We start from the raw sequence: 25,714 nt of genomic DNA on the forward strand, positions 1-25,714 counted from the left end.
CACAGTGGTTTTTGCACTAACTGTATATTTTTGAATTACATACTGTACATTTTGTATATATTCCCTATCTCTCATTTGCCTATCTCTCATCCTCATTTGTTGAACTTGGACAATAAACGTGATTCTGATTCTGATTCTGATATGTAACAAATTTTCATGAGTAATATTGTGCAGTAACCAATAGCAGCAACTGCAGGCTCCTAGCAAGTAATCTACTTTATGATATTATTAGTATAACAAGTGAGCGCCTGTGATGATGGAGTTTGTTGCTGTAGAAAAATAGCCATACATGGATATGAGTAAATTCAAAGTAATGGGGATAAAATGCTCCAGGAGTTGTGTACTTGTAGATTTTTTTTTATTCAGTTGTCCAATTTTCCAATTTCCATTTTTGTTGTGGACTGATAAATGTCACACAGTACCAGCTGATTCAAGCAGTTGTAGTTACTGACTTGTGTTTGTGCTAGAAAAATATCCGAGAAAAAAATTTGTTTAAAAAATATAGATAGCGGGCCTACATGTATGCAACTGTTATTGCATGAATTCAAATACTGATTTGTGGATGTGCCGATTTTGTGAATGAATGTGTTTGGTATCATATTCACTGCAGCTACTGTTGCAAAAATGTGAGTGTGAAGCTTGTGTGAAGTTTTTGTAGTTGTTTTTCTAATTTTCTATTTGTGGTTGAGTTTGTGCTAGAAAAATATCCAAGGAAAACATTTATTTGTGACAAAAATATTGTACAGGTGTGCAACTCTTCCACTGCATAAATACAAATAACCTACTGATTTGCAGATGTGCCCATTTTGACCATGACTTTTTGATACAGGTGTGAATGTTTTATGCACCATCACTGCAGCTACTGTAAAATGCGAGCATGTGAAAATCATAATTTGTCATTTGTAGAATATGATATTTGCACGTGCAATAATGAATTTGAGAGGGTGTAACTGCTGTGTTGTGACTGTGGGAGAAAAAAATCTACAAGTATACACCTTCTAAAGAATTTTTCCTCTGTGACAAATGTACTGATATACATGTGTGACTGTTTTCTGCAGCTATAAATTTCACCATCAGAGGTGCTCAGTTGTTTTGCTCCAATAATACCTGCACACTGTGCTGTCTGTAAACACAATGAGTTGTTAAGACATGTGTCAATCATGCTGTACCTGCAGCCGCCTCCTCCACCCCACCTCCCGCCCCCAGCTCTCACGAGCCAATGGCAGCCTGGCTGACCCACACGAAGTTTGAATGTCTTCGGAAACGAAAAACGTTTGTAAAGACCCTAGCGCATGGGCGTGCAGGGATCGTTTGTTTTGCGTCTGTTGTAAAGTTATTTTAGCAAGCGAGAGAAAGTCAGCTCTTGCAAGAGGCGTGTTGTAAACCGGGAAATATGTCAAGAATCTTTTGCGCCCATAGAGTCAGTTTTTCAGGAATGGAAAGAGTTGGACTTAAGTTTGGCCTCCTCACATGCTGTGCGCACACCTGAAAGGTAAGCTTCATTTACTCTCTTGTTGTTATCTTGTCATTGTGTTTGATGTACAATTGCAAACAAGGAAGTGGTGTGTAGAGTTTTTGCACAGGTGTTATTTCATTGGAAGAGCTGAAATCGCATTATTTTTTAAAAATGGCTTATGCGCTGTCATCATTCTGCTGTGTAGACTTTTGAACCAGATAGTTATTATGATGATCTGTTTGGCGTGTTATTTGTGCAATGTATGGATTCGCAAAAAATGCCTGCAAAATGAGTCAGGCATACTTTGATATTAATATTACAATGATTTTTTCCCCCGCTGATATCCATTATACTGATTTAAAAAAAAAAAGTATTTTGGCCGAAGCCTGATACCGATATTGATATAGGCCTATCCACTTCTTTTTCCCCCACCTAATTTTAGTGACCATTAGGTCTCTACTGGTGATTATGCATGAAACCCAATGCTTTTCATTGTATGCAACATTGTTCATTTTGTCAGTTGAACATAAAAAAGTGGTGTGTGATGTCTTTATACCAATGACGTGCAGATATTATCGTGCATCCATATTTGATATTGTTGACACTTGGTGCATATAATTGTTGCTGGCCTTTTGTCTTAGGTGTAAGCTGTTTTGCAGTTTGTTGCTGCTGTTTTTTTTTTTTTTTTGCTTTATGTGTTTGACATATTGGTCTTTGTGTGTTATTGCTGGTATGGTACATTACAAGAGAGGGGTGGCATAGTTGTTTTTGTGTGTACTGGCCCTGGGTGCAGGGAGGCTGTGTGTGTGTGTGTGTGTGTGTGTGTGTGGGTGGGGGGGTGCCATGCCATGGTGAAAATGATGAATGATGATTAATTCAATTAATGATAATGATGATAAGATAAACACAATTGTAATGTTACCACAAAGTGAAACTGTCAGCTACTGCTGGTGCTGAGTTTTGTAGCCTAGTTCCATAATGCTGTCCCAAATACGACTGACTGTTCTAACATTAGGGTTGGCTAAGCAGCGAGTAGGTCCATATTGACTCAGTCAAGACTGAATGAGTACACTGGTCCACTTGAGCTGATACACTTGTCTACATCAGTTACTACTCAGGGTTCGCAAAGAGTGGTGTACTGGTGGGTTGTTTCGACTGATTGTGTGTGTGTGTGTGTGTGTGCGTGCGTGCGTGTGCGTGTGTGTGTGTGTGTGTGTGTGTGTGTGTGTGTGTGTGTGTGTGTGTGTGTGGGTGGTTGGGGCCCTTATTCTGTCCCAGTCCAGCATCTGTGCCAGTCTAGCATTGACTTTGGTGATACTGGTGATTATATATTATGTATTTAAATGTGCATCTCATAAGATACAAAAGTGAGCATTTTAAGACATTTTAGTTTTGTGAAGTATTTTGCAGTTAGTCTGGCTCCCATTACACCCTCTCAGGAAGTACTTAACATTGCCTGTTCCAGGGGAAATATGCCGCCTGGCAGTTCTGTATATAAGGTGCGATCGTGGAAAAGGTGGACAGAGTGGTCTGGCCTTTAATCCCCATGGGAGATAGTAACAACGGTGAAATGGTGTCTTTGTGAGCATTGTTTGTTTCTTTGAAAAAAATATAAAGGTTGTGTGAGAAAGGGACTTTTTAGCAGCTCTATAGTGCGATCTCTGCGTAGAAAGGCCTACTGTCTCTTTCCAACAAAAAACCCACATCTGATTACTTCATTTATCCTTAATCCCTGGTTGACACTTGTCCAGAGTTAGAGTACGGTGAGATCTCACCTTCTGTGAGCCGTCTTGACACCCTCATTATCTTGCACTGTGTGTGATCCCACTTTACACATTCTTTACTCTCCTTTTTTTCCTCTGCCTGCGCGCTCTAGTTCCGCCTCTCGCAGACTTCTCTTACCTTAAAAAGGATGGGATGAGTTCCTGTTCTGGCACAGGGAAAGACATGCAGTCTTGGCATCGCTCTCCAAAAGATTTGGCATCTGTAAAATCAACTAAGAAATAATTTATTGAGCTCTTGGGCTTTAGCATTTTGGCAGCGTAAACACTGTGTTTTTCTTTTTGGATATGAAAGACACGTTTACGGTACACTAAACAACAGGAAAGTGTTGTGATAAACTGTCCTACTTTTAAAACCCTCTTTTAAGGTTAGATTTCTGATGCTTCAAGGTTTGGCTTTAGACCGCATGACTTTTTCTGCACTTCAAAAGGTGGGCCAGTAAAAAAAGAAAAAATAATTAAGAATGCAAACCTCATTAGGCTGCCAAAAGCAGGAAGACTACATACACTCTGACATAGCTTTAAGCCGCCTTGAAATGGGTGTTTTTTTAAGCCTCTGACAATGGCTTTATCTTTAGTGTGTCTTCTTTTTCCAACAATAAAGGTTACTGGTGTACTGAAGCCATCATACTGTGTACAAGAGTACATCCAGGGGCCACAAGATCTTATAAAATGAACAGAGTAAGAGGAAGGAGCAGAGAGAGGAGAGGTCATGCTGTGTCCTCTCCTGTGTACTTTAGTTTTAATGACAGGACAGTGTTGTACAATTAAGTGGCTACTGTGTCCTAACCTGTGCTCTACAATTTCAGCTCATCTTTGGGTTGTAACCAATTTCCACCAAAAAAGTACACATTTTTTAAAACAAGAAGAAAGGTTTATGAACAATTACAGCATTGGTCCATGTTGTCCTGGCATTTATTTCTTGCTGTCTTGTGAGCCCTAACTTTTGCATACCAAGAACAAAGGCAGATAAAGAGGTTTTGCTGCACTGTATCTTTACTCTAAGTCAGGAGGTTGAACTAAATGGTTGGATTTCACCCAAACCTTTGCTAAGTGGCTTTAGTTGCCCAAATCTAACGTTAAAACTTAACCAGCAGAGGTGGCTGATCAGAGAATGGTCTTATAAATATTTTTGTAATGGTCATTTCTCTCTGATTTGGAAGGCACTGACAGATGATTTTCATCCTGCCAATTGCGGTGCCAGTTCAGAAAAAAAGAAAAAAAAACAGATGCTGGATTTCTATTTCTTTGGAAAAGAAATGACAAACAACATGTTTTGTCCTTAAAATCGAAGGACTTGTTGGCTTCCACGCATGAGGAAGACTATGAGTCTCGAGTGGCATTAGACAGAAAGCCAAAGAGGCCCAAAGCAGTAGAATACAACATCTTTGAACCATGCATGTCTGCAAAAAAATAGTGCCAATCAATCCAGCAGACCTTTCACTGAATGAGTGAAAATATTGACTTGCTGAGTGCATTAGAGTAAAAGTCAGGGGATAAAAAAATGGAGGCTTGCATTGGGATTGGGATCCCATGGTATCCAGCACAAATCTTGCAGGTGTAGGTGGCTTTAACAGCACATTCCAACCAACCATTTTTATCGGAATGTGTTGTTATTGCCTAAACATAACCTTGTGCCGCGTCATCCCAACATGTAAATTTGTTGACTTCATGGAAGTGGCATCTTGACAAGTAGATAACAGATGCAGAAGAATACTTAGAACATAATATGTAGAGGCGGAAGTCCAAACAAATGTGATGTGTGGTGCAGATACTGTCTTAGTGTTCTGAAGCCCTCTGATTGCTATAATTTCACTTCTATCAATATAGCTCCACATACTATACTCCCTGGAGAAATTAAAAGTGATTGATCGCTTGTATCTAATTCCTTGTATCCCTTTTTTTTTTTTTTTTTTTTTGTTTTTTGCTTCTTTGGTTCGCAATTTTCCACATACTAGTGATTGAGATGCATTTTGCCTCCAGTTCCCCCTCCAGGTGAAAGGAAACAACCAAGTGCAGTTTCATTTGGGAAATTAATTTTCAGGCAGACAAGTCTGGCTGCCTCTTGACATGGCAGAGGAGGGGGTTTGATAACTTGTAATTGACCTTGTTGTTGTAGCACACTTCCAGGTAAGGGGTAAATTCAAGTGGGCTATAGTGTCTCCACGCAGCAGCGCTGTTGAGGCATTTTAATGAAAGAGCCTGCTGGCATTTCCAAAGTAGTTGGTGCTTTTTAAATGAGGCATTGGTGTCGGTGCTACAGGGCCTTTTGGTAGAGAAACCCAACCACACTCTTGTAAAACACCCATTTATCTTTGAAAATAACATCATGTACAAATCCATCTCTGACCTTTCAGGAATGTAATTTTATCAGTATCAGTGTGGCCAAAAGGAGCAGAACTGGAGACGAGATAATACTACTTTCTGATTGATATGGTGATATGATTGATATGAAGTAGGCTAATCCTGGCTTTAAATTACCAGCAGTGCTTCTGCTCTCATACATAATGCATTATGCAAATGGTTGATATAAATATCTTAATCATGTATGTCCTAAATAATGTGTCACTGCAGGCTTCAAAGCAGCCACCTCCTGATTGCAACGTAACTCTGCCCCTGCACCTGTTTTGATATTTCATCATTTTAGCACTTGAACTGAGTTTTTCTTTCATGAGTTGAATGGTTTTGATGACCTTGTAACAGGATGTGAATTCAGGACTTTGTTTTATGGAATCTTTGTTCTTGTATTTTTGCTCTCGCTTGATACAGCGATAAATGCTTTTATTGTTTTTACTTTTTTCATTTTCACCCAGAAAAAAATGGTTTCAAAGATGCAGCAACAGTATGTTCATAAATATTGTTTAAACTCTGAGCTTAAACTTGCAATCACTAGACTGTGGAGGGCAGCAGAAACTGACGGTATATGCAACATTGGCATATCTTCACTTTTTAAAGTCTACCTCCACAAACAATTTAAAGTATCTATGTTGCTATAGTTAATATTTTGTTTACGGTGTTCCCTAATTAAAAGTTAAAAAAAAAATGTTTAAAAAGGGGCTGGACACTGATCTATTGTCTCTTTGTCACTGAGAAATTCTGTTTAACGTGTGAAGGAGTGCAAAAACATAGATTGCCATAGAATTTTGTGTAGAAAATTGGTAACTAGCAGATGTATCAAAATGGTTAGTGTAGTGTAGTTAGCATCTTTTATTTGTTTGTTGGCTTGTTAGATTATGGGATAACAGGCAGTGGCTGACACAGTATTACTGGTTGTGAAATATAAGGCCTTACAATCATATCTACTAAGATATAATGGGGCAAGAAAATTTTGATACACTTGGGTATTGTGATATCATGATTTAATCACTGTGTCCATTAATAATTTATGTGCAAAGATTCTGCTACATATTGCTAGAGTAAACAAAATGGGCATTTCAAACAGGCAGAGTAATAAAGGGGGCACTGCAAAATAAAAGTCATACATTGCATTTTAAAGGTATAGTAGTGACACATTTTGCATGGATATATCAGTACAGTCAAGGTCAGACATTAGGGAACACAACGTTTCGGAGTGCAGAAGATCTTTAGGTCAAAATGTGAGAACTGTTAGCAAACTGTAGCTTATTTACTTATTCATCCAGCACTCATGGAGCAACATTATTGCTCATTTTGGGTTTTTGTTTGTGTCCAACTGATAAATAGATCCAGTATTCACTCTTTTTTTGGCTCTTTTTTGGGTCTTTAGTAAATTCTGAAAGAAATATCTGTCTCTTAAGCTGTTAAATGCAGGTACCTGTGATTGGAACCAATACAATAAAGTTGCAGCAGCAAAAACGAGAGCTGAAAGTAACTACCGACCCCTACGAAAACAGAGTGGAACTGCAGATTCAGGTCATGATTCTCTGTAGGGTCATCACTAAGAGCGACCCCTTTCAAATTGTACCATATTTATCTGTGAAACGTGGCAAAGCGGAAATATAAAATAACATGTAAATGTAAATTTGAGTAAAGTACAAGTGCTTAAAAATCGCACTGAAGTATGGTAATTGAGTAAATGCTCTTAATTACTTTCCGCTGGTCCAAACATTAAGTGGGGTGCTGTATCTGGGGAGTTTTATCCATCAGACAGACCATGCTGTGTGGGCTTTTTGAATGAATCTGCATAACAAATGCTTTATCTTCAGCAGGAATGACCTTGTTGAGTTTCGGCATTGATCAGCACATCGACTCATCCACTCCGATAACTCTGAAACCCATTTATCATAGGCAAGGTTTTAGCCTGCCGCGGCTACATTTACTGGCAGAAAATCAATCTGGTCTTATCAGTTAATACACCAACGGGTCATGGCAGGAATATGTGAACATGTACAGTACAAGCCAAAGCTTTGATTAGAAAAGATGGAAATGTTCAGCTAATGGGGATGTTGGGGAAAAAATGAAAGTGGAGTGAGGTCAAATCAGAAACATGCGTGACTCAGTACAAACCGGCACTAATTCTCCATCATACATCATTGCTATTTTTTAGTTGAATAAATGTTATAAAAATCAGTGTATTTTGCCTGATTCTCCCAGGAAATCTCTCTGCTGCCATCCAATACCTGGAAAAAAAACAAAATTTGAATTTTCCTTTGTGCTTCTTCAAATGCTTAGTGCAGGTGCAACTGTGGTGCATAGTTGCCCACAGTGCACGCATACTGTACAAAGCAGGACTTACATACAGTGGCTACATAAGCATGTGAGGGATTGGTTTTGATTTGCATACTGTAATGCAATCTCAGCCCCAGCACACACACACTCTCACACAGCCAGACAACAAAGGTTGCCATAGGAGTTAACTTGTTGCAAACAGAGAATTTCCCACAAGGCTTGTGCGTTCATGTAGCATAATGAAGCAATCCCTTAATGGGCAAACGGGGTGTTTGCAGGTGGGATTATGTTTGTGTGGTGTATTTAAGATAAACATGAGGAGCAGGAGAGAGCAGAGGGAGGGGGCTTCTTTTTTTTCATGTTTAGGATGTATCAGGTTTTGGCTGGATTAAGTAGTCTCTTAATTACATGGTCTGTTTGTTGTGGGGGGAATAAATAGCAAGCGGCAGAATTGTGCTTGGCATCTTAGAACAAAGCCCACGTAACAACGTGTCATTTGCAATCACAGTTTACAGCACTCACAGAGACAAAGTCAATACCTTCTAATGGACACAGGAAATCTGTAACCTGTCTCGGCCAGAATGCTTATTCGGTCCAACTCTGACGCCGCTATTTATTCTACGAAGCTCATCAGCTGCATTATGATTGAGGGTTTGTTTAACCGAGCTTCAGCCTTAAATTGATGCAAAGGTTTTGGCGAGCGGTCTAATTGCAGTCAGTGCTCGCACTAAATGATGGCGTGTGTGCAGCATTGACTTTGTTTATTAGCTCTGGGAATACCCTCTTAAAGGGTCCGTAACACAGCAAAAACACAGATATTAGTGTTGCGCTGATGTGACAGTTGTGCTTCCATCCCAATATATTGGAAATGAATGAAATTGAACTGTGTTGTGGCTGTCAGACTTTACAGAAAGTGAAAACTCCACAGCAGTGGGCATTTAAAAAAAAAAAAAAAACACTGCCTCAGTCAGTCTGGGTAAATAGTTTTTGCTGGGACTATGTTTGGTAGAAGAAAATCTTAATCTTAATATCTTGTTTGCTGTCTGACCTAGGTCAAAAAAAGTATAAGGTACATTTTTTTTCTTACTGTCCTGTTTACAAAGACATAATGGATGTTCTTATTCCCAATTCTTCAAATACAGACACTTTGTCATGACCCTCAGTGTGTGATAGTGAGACTTAAGGCACTCTAAAATGTATCAATTTGATGTAAAGCTGAAACACATCATAACACCTGGTTAGTGGTGTCAGACATTGGGGTTAAGTTTGGAAAACAAATCACGTGGGATCAAAAATGTTAAGGGTTATGGGTTACGGTAAAGGTAGTGTATGTACTTTTATGTGCAGGATTGATCGAGTCAGGTATTTCCCCACATGGGTTTACGTGGGACTTAGTGGAAAACCTGGTTGAAAAGTTGCCTTTGGCTTCAACATCATACACAGAGGGACATAACAGAGCTTTGGTATTTGATGATCTGGGAATGAGAAGGGGCTTAACGGATCTGCTTTTTAGTGAAATCATATCAATATATGTTGATTTCTTTTGATTGACAGTCTATGGAACTACTGAAACTGCACTGCAGGAAGGGATCCTTTGTTGTTGCAGATTGTATTTGCCAAGCTTGGGAGAGAAGGCCAGATATTCATTTTGTTTTTGTTGTTGAGAAATAACCTGTGAGTTTGAAATGGAAAAAAAAAAGAAATGTTGGACCACTGCAACTGTACTTTTAGTGTTTTGTAAATCCATGAGGGCTTAGCGCTTTGTGTGCATGACACAAAAAATAAAAAAGACATCTCAATATAACATTTAAAAAAAACAGAACTTAACTTAGAATTGTTTAGCACTTTCAACAGTATCTGTGTACATGCAGCTGCTGTATGAAGAGCTTCTCCTGCAGTTCACTCAACCCCTGCAGCCGTCTGAAGGCAGCAAGACACATATGTTAATAAATCTGCAGCTTCTGATTTAAGAAGTGTCGCCTCAGAGCGCAGCACTGTTACGCACGACTGTCCACAGTGTTTACCTTCATTAAATCACGTGCAAATGACACCAGAATACTGAATTACCACGATTACCTCTACTCACATCAGATGGGCACTAACTCTACATTGTGCCTGAAGTCAGATTACTGGAGCTCATTAATCCTGTGCGTCATGACCTCCTTTCCATTTTATTTATTTATTTTTTCAGTTTCATGTTTTGTTCTTGAAATGCATTAACGTGCAAATGCTGCAGTACCACATTTTACAATATCACGATTCCACTTGCACACTAGCTTTAACACTGAAAATTGTCAGATCGATGGGAATATATAAAAGGCTTCAGTGATCTATTGATTTCCTGAAGAAGTGTCTCCTCTTTTAAGCTATTGCTGTCATTTATAGTATCTAACTTCTTATAACTGTAAATCATTGTTTCCAGCAAGCAGTCCGGTTCGTTTCAGTTGAGTTCATTACACATTAGAACAGTTATTTTGGTGTCTCTTTGGTAGCAATAGAACCATTCCATTCTGTCTTGTTTTTCTTCACTCTGATCTGATACAAAACGGTAGATCTCCAAACACCGCAGTCTGGTGATTGGTCAACAGAGATTCATCACTCATGCTGAACAGCGACACAAATCTATCATTTTTAAATACCCCATCGATTGCACTCCGGCCTCTTCTTTTTGTTTAGAAAATGTTGGTTCATACCCTCTTCCGTGGACAATCAATGAGAGGCAGACTTCACTCTGCATCAGAGTTGAAGAGGAAATTCTGCATAAGTAGGTTTTATACCAGTTTTTGGGTTACTATACCCAAAATGTTTGGTGGAATTGTGGCTTAAATATCCAATGTGTAGGAATTTGCAGTATATAAGAAGTACATAAAATGTAACTATATAAAAGGTTCTTTTTTTTGACAATAAAAATGCTTGTGTTTTTTTTTTACCCTAGAATTAGCCGTATATATCTAGATATGGAGAAGGTCCTTGTCCATGGAGTCTGCCTTGTTGAACTGGTATGTTTCTTTACTGGTTTTAATCACTTGCTGTTTGCTATAGAGGAAGAGACCTGTATGGATAATTGGTTTACCATTAAAACCCTCCTGAACAAACACTAAAGGACTGCTAACTGCGAGTTCATGCTTGGCAAATTGGAGTAATTTCAGCTGGTTTTAGTCTGCAGTCCTAACCACTAGATGCCCCTAAATCCAAGACGCTGCTATTTTAAGAGGCCACCTGACAAGAACATGAAAACATGTTTGTTTAAGTGGTTTAAAAAAGTGATAAATTCTGTTGTTTTCCTGGTCACAGTAGTTCCATGCAGCAAACAATACCAATACTAATGTAATCTGGGTCATTGTTTCCATCCCTTGTGTGAACTAACTTTGCTATTGCCCAGTCAGAAAGGGGAATATAATTAGTTTATCCAGAGCTTCAGGGAGACTCAAATTTATAGTATCAAAGGTTCGTGTAAACAGCTTAACCCCAGCGTGGGCCTCAATCGTTTTACACGTCCCTCTGACATGTAAGCACAACAGCGGTGATCAGCCTTTAACCTAAAGCACAACCTGAATTTCACCATTCATCTTGTGGTCTGTGACTAATGAATAACAGAGGTGGAAATTTACTGAAGCCAAGTGTGGTGGAGATGTGATCATCCACCCTGAACACATCACGCTGCTCTCCAGTAGTGTAATAATGGATGGTAGATGGCTGCCATTACGACCTTCCCTCTGCACGGCGGAGCACTGTGAGCCACATGAAATCAAATTACCGCTCGAGAGGAGGTTCACTCTCCTCACCCGACGTGTGCCCTCTCTCTCTGTCTCTCTGTTTCTCTCTCTCTCTTCTCATATCCTCTTCCTCGCGGCCTCTTCTGCTGGCTCTGCATTCACCTTCAGGGGTTGGTTCAGGAACTTTTGTGAAATAACTACAAATACTCAAATTTAAAGCTCTGCTTCTTGACAATTAGAAACTGTAAATTCTAAATAGTCACTTTGTTGATTCAGTGTAATAAATAAATATTAACAACTTCAGATGAATACAAAGAACTCCAATATGTAACTATATCAGTAAATAACTTCTATTTGTAACTCCCAAAAGCCTACATCTGTAAGCCAGATTGGACTGAGACATGTAAAAGCCTTCATCTCTGCTACACTGGGGCAAGACATACAGGCTGCAGTAATCTGGCATCCCTTTGTTGAAGTTTTTCACCTATTTGTGCTCCTTTAGCATCTGTTTGTGGTCGTTTTGCATCTCATACTCAGTTTTGCATGTTTTTGGGTTGTTCTGTGCCCATGTTGTTGTTTTTTTGCATCCCTGCTTTTTTGTGCTCATTTTGCATCTGCTTTTTGTTGTTTTGTGTGTTTTTAGTCATTTTGTGTTCATTTTTGGACTTTAAGATTCTGTTTGTGCTCATTTTGCATCTGATTTAGATTGTTTTGTGTTTCTTTTTTGTCATTTTGCATCCCTTTTTGGATATTTGATTTTGTTTGTGCTAGTTTTGCATCACTTTGTCATTGTTTTGTGTCCCTTTGTGATTGTTTACATCTGTTGAGGTAATTTTGCATCTGTTTGTGCTCATTCTGCAACTGTTTTTGGTTGCTTTTTTTAAATTCTGTTATTGTCTATTAGTATCCCTTTTTTTCTATGTAAGAATATTCTGCAGACTTGAAACAATTGATCGTTGTTGGTCATGCAACAGTACTGTCCCTGTGGGTCCCAAACCCAAAGCTTCTTGGATCCTACAGCAGCTTTCCAAAACTGGCCCTGTTGACACGTCTGTCACAGCTCACCCTGATGGGGACGAGAATCTCTGTTTTGTCTTCCTCTGAATTTTACTCACCAGAAAGACAAGATTGTCTGCCAGAAAAGTTCCCTGGATCACAGTTGTGAGTGGGCGCCGGTCCTCACGTGTCAGGCCCTCATTTCTCTACCCTTTTTTGCAGGGAGGTTAAGGTTAGAGTCCCAGACTCTAGCTGTACAGTCTTTTACCCGCAGCGCTGAGTCCCGAGCACCTCAAGAGTGATCCTGTCGACAACGCCAAGTTTGTTCTGGAAATTCGTTGTTAAATATAACACTGAGCCAACAGTTGTCTTTCTGATAGTTTAATTCAAGCGTTTGCAAACGGACCCCTGCTCTCTCCGGCATAAGACGACGCAAAAGGAAGGGCCCGGAGCAGAGGAGATGCAGGAATAAAATACAGTTCATTATCATGACCTGGTTACAGTTTGTCCTTAAAACAGATAAACAATGACATGATTTATCACACAGCATACGTCATCATGCACAGTACAGAGAGAACAAGGATTTACACCAAAAGATCAACACACAGTGGTTCGTCACAGGACAATAACAATATGATCAAACAGAGTGCAACCAATTATCCAATTATGCTGTGATAGAGAGAGAGAGATGATGATGAGAAATGGGAACTCCCATTACAGGACATTTTAAGTCAGTTTGTGCTCCATTTGTGTTCCTTTTTGGTCATTTTTGTCCTTTTGTGGTCATCTGGCATCCCTTTGTGGTTGCTTTGTGTACATGTATATTTGTGGTCATTTAACATCCCTTTGTGGTCATTTTATGTTTTTTTTTTTGCACATCCCTTTGTGGTTGCTTTTCATTTCTTTGTGGTTTCTTTGTGTCTCTTTGAGGTAGTTTGATTAATTGACTTTACATCAAGTCATGATAACAGGTACCTTATTAGTACAGGAGCCTTAGGCCTGTGCCCTGCAGGCCGCTTCAGTAAGCCTCAATCAAAGTCCAGTGGGGACACAACTGGCACCCCAAACCTCCCCTCTGGTTCTGCCTGTGTACCCCTCCTTCTGTCTTCTGTGTCCTTTCTTCCATATCTTTTCTATGGCTCTGTGAAAGAGAAGAAAAAGTGGAAAACAGAAAAGTGCAGCGATCCTTTGAGATCTCATAAATTCAATATATTCATATTGCCTAGACTCCCTAAAAGTGCTTGGGAGTGCATTCAGTGAGTCCATAAGTCACAACATTGTCAGAGAGGCGATGGTGATGCATGAGGGCTTCGGCGCTCGGTTCATTCCAGAGCAGGTACTCTCCGTCAGATAAGCGCAACCTTAATTCCTTCCGCTGGCCTAATGTGTTTTTAATGCAGCTCTGTGACTTATGTTGCTGTCAGTCGGTCGGCCTCATAGGGATGCCAGGATGCTAGTGGGCGGCAGACAGGGACCAGGAAAAAGGTGGCAAAGATTAATCGGAGAGGCAGAAGCATAACACATTTGATCAAATCCATATTGACTGAGACCACTGAGAGGGATGCATCTCTGGAAGTCTCGGCTTGTGTCAACCGCAGAATAAATGAGCTAGGTTTGTTCAAACGTGTATTTGATGAAACAATACGGATTGACCTCAGAGGCAATTGATGTCATCGATACCATGAGGAGGCAGGTAAATTTCTCATTGCGATGCGCTTCACTGCAGATGTTATTAATTATCTGCGTGTTTTCAGGCTTTGGAGACTTATTGTAGAATCACTGCGCAGCAATACATCACAAGGCACGTGTCATATTGTGATCAACAGATACTTTGTTTAAAAACCAGTGGAATTTGACAATATATGGTTCTGCCCTCTAAAATGTCCCTGGGGAAATGTAGAGGGCAGCAGTCTTACTTTCATAGGGCCTACATTTATATTTAATTTGTCTCAGTCAAATAGCTGGTAGTCATCACAGGATGTAGACATGCATCTGAACAGGGTGCCTAATTTCAAGGCATACAGAGGGGGTGGGGGCTATCTGCATTGAAACTTACATAAGGCAATATTACTCATGGATGAGTATTGAGTATAACGACAGAGCACTGTGGCTCAGCATCGGGTCGTCCTCTCATCAGAGGTTAGTGTTTGATCCCCGGCTCCTCTAGTCGACGCTTCAAAGTATCCTTGGGCAAGACTGAATGCCAAATTGCTCCCTGTTCCAGAGTGTGTGTGAGTGTTTAAAAAATACTGAGTAGTAGCAGGTGGCACTTTGTTTGGTAGCCTTGGCCACCAGTGTATGAATGTGTGTGTGTGAATTAGTGAATATGACTCATCTTGTGAAAGTGCTTTGAGTGGTCGAATGACTAGAAAAGCGCTATACAAGTGCAGGTTCATTTACCGGGTCTGTTCCTCTTCAGTCTGACACCACACACCAACATGATGAACATGCACATTTTGAAGTACACATTCTAAAATCTAAAATTAACCCATCTGATCCCACACTTAAATTCACACACAAAAGACCAGGCCTGTTTACTTATCAGATGAAACTACAGCAACAAAAATGCAGTCCTCACCTAAAATATGTCCTGCCATAAGTCTTAATCAACATCATATCCCTTATTACCGTGAATTGGCACTAAGGAGGTAAATATCTTACGCGCACAGAGACTGGCGGGGTGCGCAGAGTCGTGCACGCACCCACACACCTGAGACAAGCGCAGTGAAATTAAAAGAAGTTAGTCAGTGGGGATGTGGTGATGGTGACCAATATTGTTTGGCTCGATTTAAGTTTTGAGAAGAAACACAGAAAAAATTCTGGCTTTTATTCATTGATGTTTAACTAGACTCCAAAAGTTACCTGGACTCTGCCTCGTCTGTACCCCGCTTCTGCAGTCATTGGAGGTCAAGGAAGTCTTCGAGTATCTGACTGTCAGAAACCCTATCAAGACTGCCACCCGTGACACACTGCCTGCTTGAGCAGTGCATGTGCATACTAGAATCTGTAGTTTTTTTGGGGGGTTTTACAGCGCCAATCTTAACAGGTCAGAGCAGCCATCACACTGCTCAGCTGCAGCATATTTAGAAATTCAGAGGACGGCATGATGTGCGTGGTTTTCAGCTAAAATAGAAAGTGGAAATGGTGTTTTAATTGTCATACTGACTTTATACCACCCCTCACTACAGTTTCAATGTCTATATCTGTCACAGACATGAAAAATTCTTAATATTTAAGCTTAAGCTGAACCTTTCTTGTTTCCATTTCAAAATAAAAACCCTCTGACAACATTTCTGTCACGGGAACAAAAATCAACAATCCTCTCAGAGATAATTTTCAAGTATATTTTTTGTCACCTTTTACAAATTTTTGTTGGATTTTTAATTTTATTTTATTTTTGTCAAGTTGCTCATTGCCTTTTTTCAATGTTTTCCAAAATAAAATCTAACCAATATTCTCAGGTCCCAGAGGTTTAAATGCTTGTGAAAGGCATCAGCAAAACTAATGTTGATCCAGGTTTCAAAGGGTTGATAATACAGTCATCCATTCTTAGTGTGTGGACACTGGAGGTTTCAAGTTTCCACATCAGACTTTCACAGAAGTTCCATACTGGACCACAGCTGACTCTAAACTGTTTTGATGTCACAAAATCCAAGGCAACAAATTCCACAATGATAGGCAGTCCAGAGGGTTCATGAGAACACAGCTGCTCTCATTGAGCTGTAATATGATGCAATAAATTCCAAGAATGTTATCTGTAAAAGTGAAAACACACTGTGGCTTAAACTTTGCCGCAGTGAATTCACTGTCCTCTGTGAGTTACCAAGATTTTTTTTTTTTTTCCTCCAGCTCTTTCCGGCCAGAGGTTTCGCTGCAGGCCCTGCAACATACATGTCCCCTGCTCCACACGCTCACTTAAAAATGTTCAAAAGGAAGCCTTCCTTTAAAGCACCACCATGCTTCCGTCATTTTCTTGCTTTTCTTTTTTCTGTAGTTTTGTCCCCCGGCCCTGATAATCCCCCGCATCCTTGGCTAATCAGCAGGAAAGGAACAGGGCAGCAGTGTGCTCAGGGTTGATTTTTAAAAATGCATGTTCTTCCTCTGAACACACAGTGCAGCCCACAGGGAACCCGGCTCTCTCCCTCCTGTGGGGGAAGAGAACACCAGGCAGATAAAAACCTCCACACAGGGTAATGACATGCATGACTACCGGCTGCATGCACATGCGGTAGATCGGTGCTGAAGGTGAGGACGTTTCCTGAGCGGAGCACAGATAAACAGACAGGAGTCCAAGGCCATGTGTGTGAGAGGGTGTGTATGTCTGTGTCTGTGCAGGAATGAGGATTAGTTCAGGTTGGGAGGTCTTCTGCCAGCTAATTGTGTTTTCCCCGGCCTTGTGTCTGCCAATAAATTGGCCCTGTGGTGTCTCCCCGGCTGGCCAGGCTGCCACAGAGAGGTCACAGGTGCTCTGGGAGAACAGAACTACAGTGCTGCATCCTGGATGAGGTGTTAAAATCCTGATTTCCATCTTTTTTTTCCCCAGCAGGTTTACATATGTATTAATTTTTTATCTCAACATGGTCACAGCAGTGATCTGGGATTCAGTAACTCAACACATTCAATTTGTCCAATTTGCACCTCAGAGATGCTTCATTTTTACCATATTTGTCCTTCACATTATAACATACACATGCTACCTCATACCTTCCTCAGCAAGGTGTTTGTTAGTGAACAGATTTCAGTAAAAGTTTCTGTAAAGTTGAAGGCAGATTTCTGTCAAAGATCCCTGACTGAGATGTTGTGTCTGTAATAAACTCAGGGCTGACTGTGTGCAGTAAGTCAACTTTGATTTCGTTTTTTTTTTTTTTTTTTTACACAGCTGTCTACCAGGTGCTGACAGTTTCGACTGATGCAAGGCTGGGGATACACTGTACATCAAAACATAGATAAATTAATAAAAGTGTTGTGCAGCTTCAGAGGAATATCAACTCACAGGGTGTGTTCCAGTTATTTAATTGATTACTTCAAAAAGCTATCTTTTTTATCCACTTAAAATAGACGGAATATGAGCTGAACATCATGACATACTAGTAGGCATACTTTATAAATGTCCAGCATTTAAGGTAGCCTGTAGTTTATTTATTTATTTAACTTTTTCTTTTGTATTTTGCATGCAGTTTACAATCGCATAACAATGAAGTGGCAACAGCAATGAAGACTTTTTGTGAGCAACCATAGATGTAGGATTAAAAACTTTTTTAATTTTATTTTTTTTAATTTTGTATTAAGTGTTTATCTTGGTAGGAAAAAAATGAATATAAACATAAATTTTGTTTACTTTTGTAACCTATTTTTTACGATGTCTTAATCCATAACCAAAAGTTGGATTTTTGGTGAAGTATGACTTAAAACTTGTCACATTCCCACTTTCCCCAAACCTGAGCAAATAAAGTTATACCTTTACCTACTTACCTTACCTTTACCTACCTGCCTACCTTTACACTGCTTCAGACAGACACCCATATTGCCATACTGATGATTTTTTTTACCATACTACTGAACGTTTTAAAGTTTACATGTATTTCAGGTGAATAAACAGTATCCATAAACAGTTTCGCCACCCTTGCTGTCTTGATCCATGTCTCTCTCATGCACCTTTAGATTTTTTTCCCCCCACAAAATCTTGCTTTTTTCCCTTGCCTTTCTGTCCTTTTTGATTTTTTGAATCAGAATTTCCCTTTTTCAGGGAACGACATGACAGTGTACGCTGGTGCTCAAGCAGCATCAGCAGTCACTTAACTCAAGGTGCGTTTAGAGACTAATCCTAGTGCAGAGGCAGACTGAACCATTTTGTGCCCTTAGGAAGCAATTCATTTCTTTATTAAAAAAAAAAAAATCAGCCTTTGTACTAATTTATTCAGACAATTTTAATTTGGTTATGGCACTTGTTGCTTAGAAATTAAGAACTTCAAGTAAAACAAAGCTTTTCATTACAGGCTTTTGGAGGGCCCCATGGCCCTGGGTAATGACTTTTGACACTTTTGATCTATCCCTCTTTGCATTATATAACACCCGAAGATGCTCTTTCAAATTTGAATAAACAAAATTATTAATTTCCCTACAAAATAAGACAGCTAAAGTTTCTCTTACAAATGATCTTTTCAAATGAAAATAAGATTTGAACATGTCCAGTGACATGTTTTCACTGACTGCCATCTATACAGTGATATTTACATACATTTATTTATAGTAAACACAGAATAAATGCATCATATATATATGTGTGTGTGTGTGTGTATATATATATATATATATATATATTTATGTACTTAACATATTGTGTTGCTAAGTCCTTCATAACAAAATTAAATGACAAAAAAAATGTACATTGTGCGATACTATGTGATGAAGCACAACGTTGTGTAAGCATTGCTTCAGATAGGGCTGGGCGATATGGCCTCAAATCAATATCACGATATATTGAGCAGTTCACCTCGATAACTTTAAATGGACGATAACCCTCGCCCCTGTGCAAAAAAAAGTTTGGCCATAGATGGGGCTGTGGCAGTTACATTCATAGTATGACTCCCCTGGACCTATTTATTGCAATTATTTTGCCACTTTAAAGGACTGTAAAACCACACTGTCTGAAAATAAATGAAGAAAATACAAATTAAGTGCTTTTAGCTGTTAAGATTTATTGAACAGCTGATAAGCACAGATTACTTGAAATGTAAACGATAACTTAAATTTCCTGCAAACACAAAGTATTAAAAATACAATCTCTAATAAACAAATTCTAAATATGGATATTACAAAGAGCTTACTCCAAAATGGCCACATTCAAGTTGTCAAGTAATCAGGTTCTCTATAATGAGAGAAACAAGTTGCATCCCTTGTAAACTAAAAGCAAATGCTTTGGTTATAGGCTGCTGCCTGGTGGTGGAAGCACTTGTTGCTGGTCCTGATCGCTTCTCGCTTCTCGCTTTTTTTATGTCTTCGAATTGAATAACGTGGTTGTACTGCAGGTGGTGGAAGAGGTTGGATGTGTTACTGTGACTTGTCGCCACAGTATTTTGGCACAGTTTACATTTCACATTTTTTTGGTCGACATCGTCCTTGCTGAACCCAAAATACTGCCAAACGATTGATGAAGCATTTCTTTTTGGAACAAGCTGCTCACCTTCTCCCTCGACCACATCAACTTCGTCTACTTCAGCCGCCACAGCAGCCGCTGCAACTTTCAAACCGTCCTCCATCTCCTCACCTCTCTTTCCCTGTTTGTTACAGACTGGGTGGGGCGGAGTCACGTCTCCGACGTAGTACAGCGTCTTAAAGGGACATGAGAACATAGCCTACCTACACGTAACCAAAACCAATTTTCATTTTCTTTTTTTTAAACACCGAATATACCGACATGGGCAAAATGACGTCGGTTATCGTCGTAAATTTCGGTATCGATAAATTTTCGGTTTATTGCCCAGGCCTAGCTTCAGATATAAATTTCTTGGGGCTTCAGCCACTATATATTGCTATATTGTCTTGTTTACTCTGCAGAAACACTTCATAAATGAGATGAATGTAGCTCATCAGCCAGGGAAACGGAAAAATGAGAACACATGAGAAAATATAACAAAACTTTAATTAGATGTACACTGTACATCACCGGGGGACTACAACTGTAACAATAAAAGTGCATCCCCGCTCATAAATTTATGTGACAGCTGTTGGTATATCTGTTGAAATTTTCTAGAAATATTGCTCCAGAGGCAACACTGGAGGGAAACAAGCGCTAACTGGAACTCTCCTCAGAGTCCTGGCAGATGGATGCCCCACTATATTTGTCTCTCCGCCTGTTATTGTTTCGATCACACGCTGCAGTCAGGATGAGTGACAGCTGCTAAAGTGATTGAAATTCATCTGGTTAACCCTTGCTGCACTGAAAACTACCCAAAAGAGCTGGAAATGTGTATTTTTTTTTTTAATTACACATTTAAGCGACTCTGCAGCATGTTTATCACTTTTGCTTTTTTCATATTTTTTTGCTTTTGTCCTTTTTTCATGCTTTCGCATTCAAGCTTCATTTTATTCAAATATCACTGTGTCTGTGTGTATGTGTGTGTGTGTGTGGGGGGGGGGGGGGTTGTCAAAGACTCACCTGTGTGACATCCATTTATATTTGCTTGTGTGTGGCCTATTTTGCAGTACCCCCCCCCAAAGTGTTGTTTTGTTGTTCCACCTAAGAATTCTCATTTCTCCAAGCTGATGTAGTACTCCAGGGCTAAGCTGTGGACAAATAGCCGCATTATTTATCTCATTAGTGATAAATATAACCCCTTGTACTGCCACATTTGCAGGTAACAACACTGATAATGGCGCCTCGGCATTGTTAAGACTTTCCCTGTCCGTCCTTTTCGTTTCGCTGCCTCATTGCCATGGCGAGAGCCATTTCTGTGAACAACAGGCGCACAGTTTTTATCTTCAGGCCATTTGGATTTTCACTCATTTTTTTTCCAAACCTCATTTCATCTGTGTTGAATGGCGCTATCTTTAGCTGCAGGCTACGAGCTGTGACTGTCTTCCAGAGTGGCTCCACAGTGGTTACATGTACGCTGAAGAACAATCACGTGTTGCTTTGATTGGATGCTTCATTAGCGCCTGACGTCACCGCCGTTGCCGACTGTCAATCACTGTGATGCAGATGACAAAACTATTATATTGGGATCCGAGCAGCTCGCTCCATCTGCTCGGTGATATGAATTAGAAAACAATTTTGTATTGATTTTTTTTCTCCATTGCTTTCTCTCTCTCTCTCTCTCGTGCCTGAAGCAAGCGAGCAAGTCGCTCTGATTGGCTGTGTGTGCTCTGGCTGTGTTCATGTGGGATTAGGGTGTCTGGGTTAAAGAATACACTGTTTTTCTCATCCTCTGCAGAGTTAAGTATGCCGGATGTACCTTGATTGCTTTGATATTTCACAACTACTATGGAAGCCCCGGGAGGCAATCAAAAAATAAATAAATAAAAAAATAAAATAATTGTGGTGATCCATTTTCTAAGGCTGATCTAAATTGTTTTCTCTACTTTTGTTATGATTAAAGTACCCTTTATTTATTTTAGGCCTAGAAATTGCCAGTTTAATTTTTTCTAAGTTACTTTTTTTCCTTCTGAAAAAACAGGTAGGAAAATAAAATTTTGGTAGTTGAAAAACTATGACAGAATTGAACATGAATTGAGTACTACACCAACAAACCCTTGGTGACGATGACTGATTTTTAACATTTTTTTTTTTACATTTGCCCAAATGTTTTGTCACCTGTTTAACAGATTAAATAAAATTACTTTAGAGAGATTAAATCTTTCTTTTCCACCTGTTCTTAAGTCATAAACATGGATGAGAAAACAATTTAGAAAAGACTTAGAAAATGTAGAATTCTGATGGAAAAAATGATGTTTTTCCATCAGAGCATTTCAGTATGGAAGTCCAGTAAGTCCATTGTGGGAAATTAAAAAAATGCTTTAAAGACCCACAGCTGATAAAAAAAAAAAAATACTAATAATAATTAAAAAAGAGAGATTTCAAGTTACAGTACTTCTATTTATTATTATTTCCTATTTGACATTAAAAAGCACTAAACACATAATAATCATAATAGATAGGCCTTAAATAGCAGTTTTCTTAGTACTCAAGGACTCTTTACATGCAATGTTAAAAACACAAAAGCAAAATAAAGAATACAAAATACAGAAAGACGCTTACATAAACATTTAATGCAAGGTTAATAATATGCCATAATATTGTTTTTTTTTTTTTTTGTTTAAAATTTTTTTGGGGCATTTTGCCTTTAATTATTAAGACCCCACAAGTTTGAATGGGGGAGAGAGAGGGGGCGACATGCAGCAAAGGGCCGAGGCCAGAATTGAAGCTGCGGTAGCTGCGGCAAGGACATAGCCTCTGTACATGGGGTACCTGCTCTACCAGCTGAGCCACCGGACACCCCAATATTGTTGTTAACACACACAAGAATAACCTCCACTTATCGGTGCCCGCAGGAGGAGTTAGAGTTGTTGACATATGCAACTTATACGATAAACACCAATTCTTAAAACTGCTTCTATTATTGGAGATCATAAGAGGTCTAACAGGAAGTAATTCTTCTCTGGGGCGAGCTGACCGCAAATATGGAAACATCACTGTGTGGGAGCACTTACTGTACATTTCTTTGTCTGTGAATTACTTTTTGGCAAACAAAAACAATATGTATTTGTTCATGAATATTAAAACAAGACTTTTTTTTTCTCATTTGATATAAAAACAATGTTTTATGGTCATTTCTTTGTATTTAATGTGCATATTGCTGTTTGTAGCAAAAGGTTATCACTTTGCCACTCCTCTTCATATGGGAATTTAATAAGGTCAAGAAAAAGAAAATATTTAAAGTAAAAAATTAGTTTATACTGCAACAATATTGTTATTATTTTCACCACAAACAATGAGGAAGTAAAGTTTATTATAGTAGAACAAGGCTGAATTAGTGAAAGGCAATGGTAAAATATAGTTGTGAGAAAAGGAGCGTCACGTTCATCCTTCTTTGGCGTCCTTAAGTGACATAACATAGTTACATTCTCCAGACTGACCAAAGTATTTCATGCGCGCTAATGTAGTTTAGTTTGAAATGAAATATCTGCAGCTTCATTTTAAGGCTCCCCAGTCTCTCTGTCTCTCACTTACTGCTCTTCTTCTCTCCCTCCTTCTTCTTCTTCTCCTTCTTCCCAGCTCAATCTTACACATTACACCCGCCACTTTATCTTTCTCCCCACTTCTCTCTTCTTTCCATGTCTCAGTTTCCAAAGGCTAATGCACTGAAGCAGATAATTATACACACCCCCACCCCACTTCCATACTGGCTTCTCGAAAACAACATCCCTCTCCTCCATGTGTGCACACTGAACCTGCATTGATGCAGGAGAAGAAAAGACAAAAACACATATTCGGTGTACGGTGATAAATGAGGACACACATGCGGCAAACAAGCTGTCGTTGTGACATTGCTGGGGGCATTTCACCCCATTACCAAAATAGATCCATGTTATTTTGTGTTTTCCCATCAAATCACATCCTCGGATGCTGCGCCAGTTAAAAGCTTAAGACGTCAGTTAAACTCAGAGTACTGCAAAGATGCGAGGAGTTTGAGCTCTTTGAGGATGTTAGGGAGATGACATCATTTCCTTTGTCAGCAGCAGGCCTAATGGTCATATTTTAATGTGCAACAGCACGTCTCGATGTGCTCAGGAGTGAAGTGAAGGTCAGGGAGGTAAAACAAAGTTGCGATGAAAGCCTATTCCATATTCAAAGCCAGTTTTTCCAAAATCTAATTATCCTGACATCGTGCCCATAAATAGGAAACGTAAATGCCGTGCTTCATCTTGTTTCCTGCTTGTCTTTTTTAAAGCGTAAAAAAAAAAAGTAAAAAATGACATGGTCCTCTTTTCTCATTTCCTCCTGGTTTCCTCAGTTTATTATTTGCCAAATTCAATCTTCAGTACTGTGCCAAAGTAATTATTTGCGGGATGTCCGAGTAAAATCTGTTATTTTCTAGAGAAATCATGAAAGCTCAGTCGACCTTTTTTTTTCTCCAGGAACATTCATGAGTGTGTCCTTTGTGTGACCAAAATTAATGTTCATGTGAGTCCAAAATTAATGTGACATAGTGCTACAGGTACTAATGCATGTGCATGCATGTACATGTCACATTCATTTTGCAGGCTGTACAGTCCAGGAGAGATGAGTCACAGGTGTGCAGAGCCAGAGGATGTATTTAAGATACAGTGACAAATGAATAACTCTGTGTGTGTGTGTGTGTGTGTGTGTGTGTGTGTGTGTGTGTGTGTGTGTGTGTATGTGTATATGTGTGTGTGCCTGTGCTTGCCTTTGTGTGTGGTTTTATATATATACCCTGAACAAAAATTTAAACACAACACTTACGTGTTTGCATCAATGTTACACAGGTTTAAGTAAAAAATCTTGGACATTTTTTTTTTTTTATTTTTATGCCAAATTTAGTTTTTTGGTCACATGGCAGGTGTTGTATATTAGAAAGCTGATTAGCGCGACAGAAATACATCTTTTCCACAGATTTGATCAGTCAGTATTTGGTGCGATCAGCATTTGTCTCATGTGTGCGACTGGAGTTGATTCAGCTGTTGATTGTGGCCTGCGGAATGTTGGCCCACTCCGCTTTATGGCTGTGTGAAGTTTCTGGATATTGGCAGGAATCGGAACATTCTGTTGTAAACATGCTCAGTTGGTACCATGTCTGGTGAGCATGTAGGCCATGCAACAATTGGGATGTTCTTAGCTTCCAGGGTTTGTGTGCAGATTCTTGCAACATGAGGCCTTGTATTATCATGTGGCAGTGTGAGGTGATGGTGGTGGTCTTGTTATCACATCTCTGTGCATTCAAATCTCCAGCAACAAAGAGCACTTGTGTTCACTCTCTTACACCAGCGCATACCATAACCCCACTGGCAGCCAGGGGCACTCCATCCACAATGTTGGCATGAGCAAATCTCGCCCACACGCCGCCATACATCCTGACTGCCATCTGCTTGGTACAGTGTAAACCATGAGTCATCTGCAAAGAGAACACTTCTCCAAAGTGTCAGACACCATAGATGAGAAGCAGTTGCCCACTCAAAACGGCTACGATGGTGAACTGCTGTAAGGTCAAGACCCTGGCGAGCACAACAAGTATGCAAATAAGCTTCCCTGAGATGTTTTCTGACATTTTTTAAACATTTTTTAGTTATGCAAGCCAATTATTGCATCGGCTTTTCATTTAATTTTATTTATTTTATTTGAAAGGACAACACACATTAATTAACATTTCTGTAAATGCAAGATGTTTCGAAAGCTGTAAGATAGGGCTGCACCCAACGATTATTTTTTTATTGATTAATCTATTGATTATTTTTTCGATTATTTGATTAATCCATCAATTATTTTTTTTATTCATCAAACTGTTTTTTTTATCATTCAATTAATATTACAACAAATGTATCGAAAATAACTACTTAAAACTTGTCATACACTGCAGGACATTATTTCCCAACAAAAAATA

The 25,714-nt window shown here is 39.3% G+C and overlaps 1 long non-coding RNA gene across 1 annotated transcript in view; it reads left to right on the plus strand.

Moving 5' to 3' along the window:
• The first annotated feature begins 1,261 nt into the window (after positions 1–1,261).
• LOC148189525 (uncharacterized) overlaps positions 1,262–25,714 on the plus strand; it is an 82,834-nt gene continuing 58,381 nt past the window's right edge. Inside the window, exon 1 of the long non-coding RNA XR_015776519.1 lies at positions 1,262–1,492. This is a non-coding gene — a long non-coding RNA (uncharacterized LOC148189525). The remainder of the gene's footprint in view (positions 1,493–25,714) is intronic.

This window comes from Plectropomus leopardus, chromosome 5 (genome assembly GCF_026936395.1).
Source record: "Plectropomus leopardus strain MGB_pleo_1.0 chromosome 5, ASM2693639v1, whole genome shotgun sequence".
In the NCBI taxonomy this organism is placed as follows: domain Eukaryota; kingdom Metazoa; phylum Chordata; class Actinopteri; order Perciformes; family Serranidae; genus Plectropomus; species Plectropomus leopardus.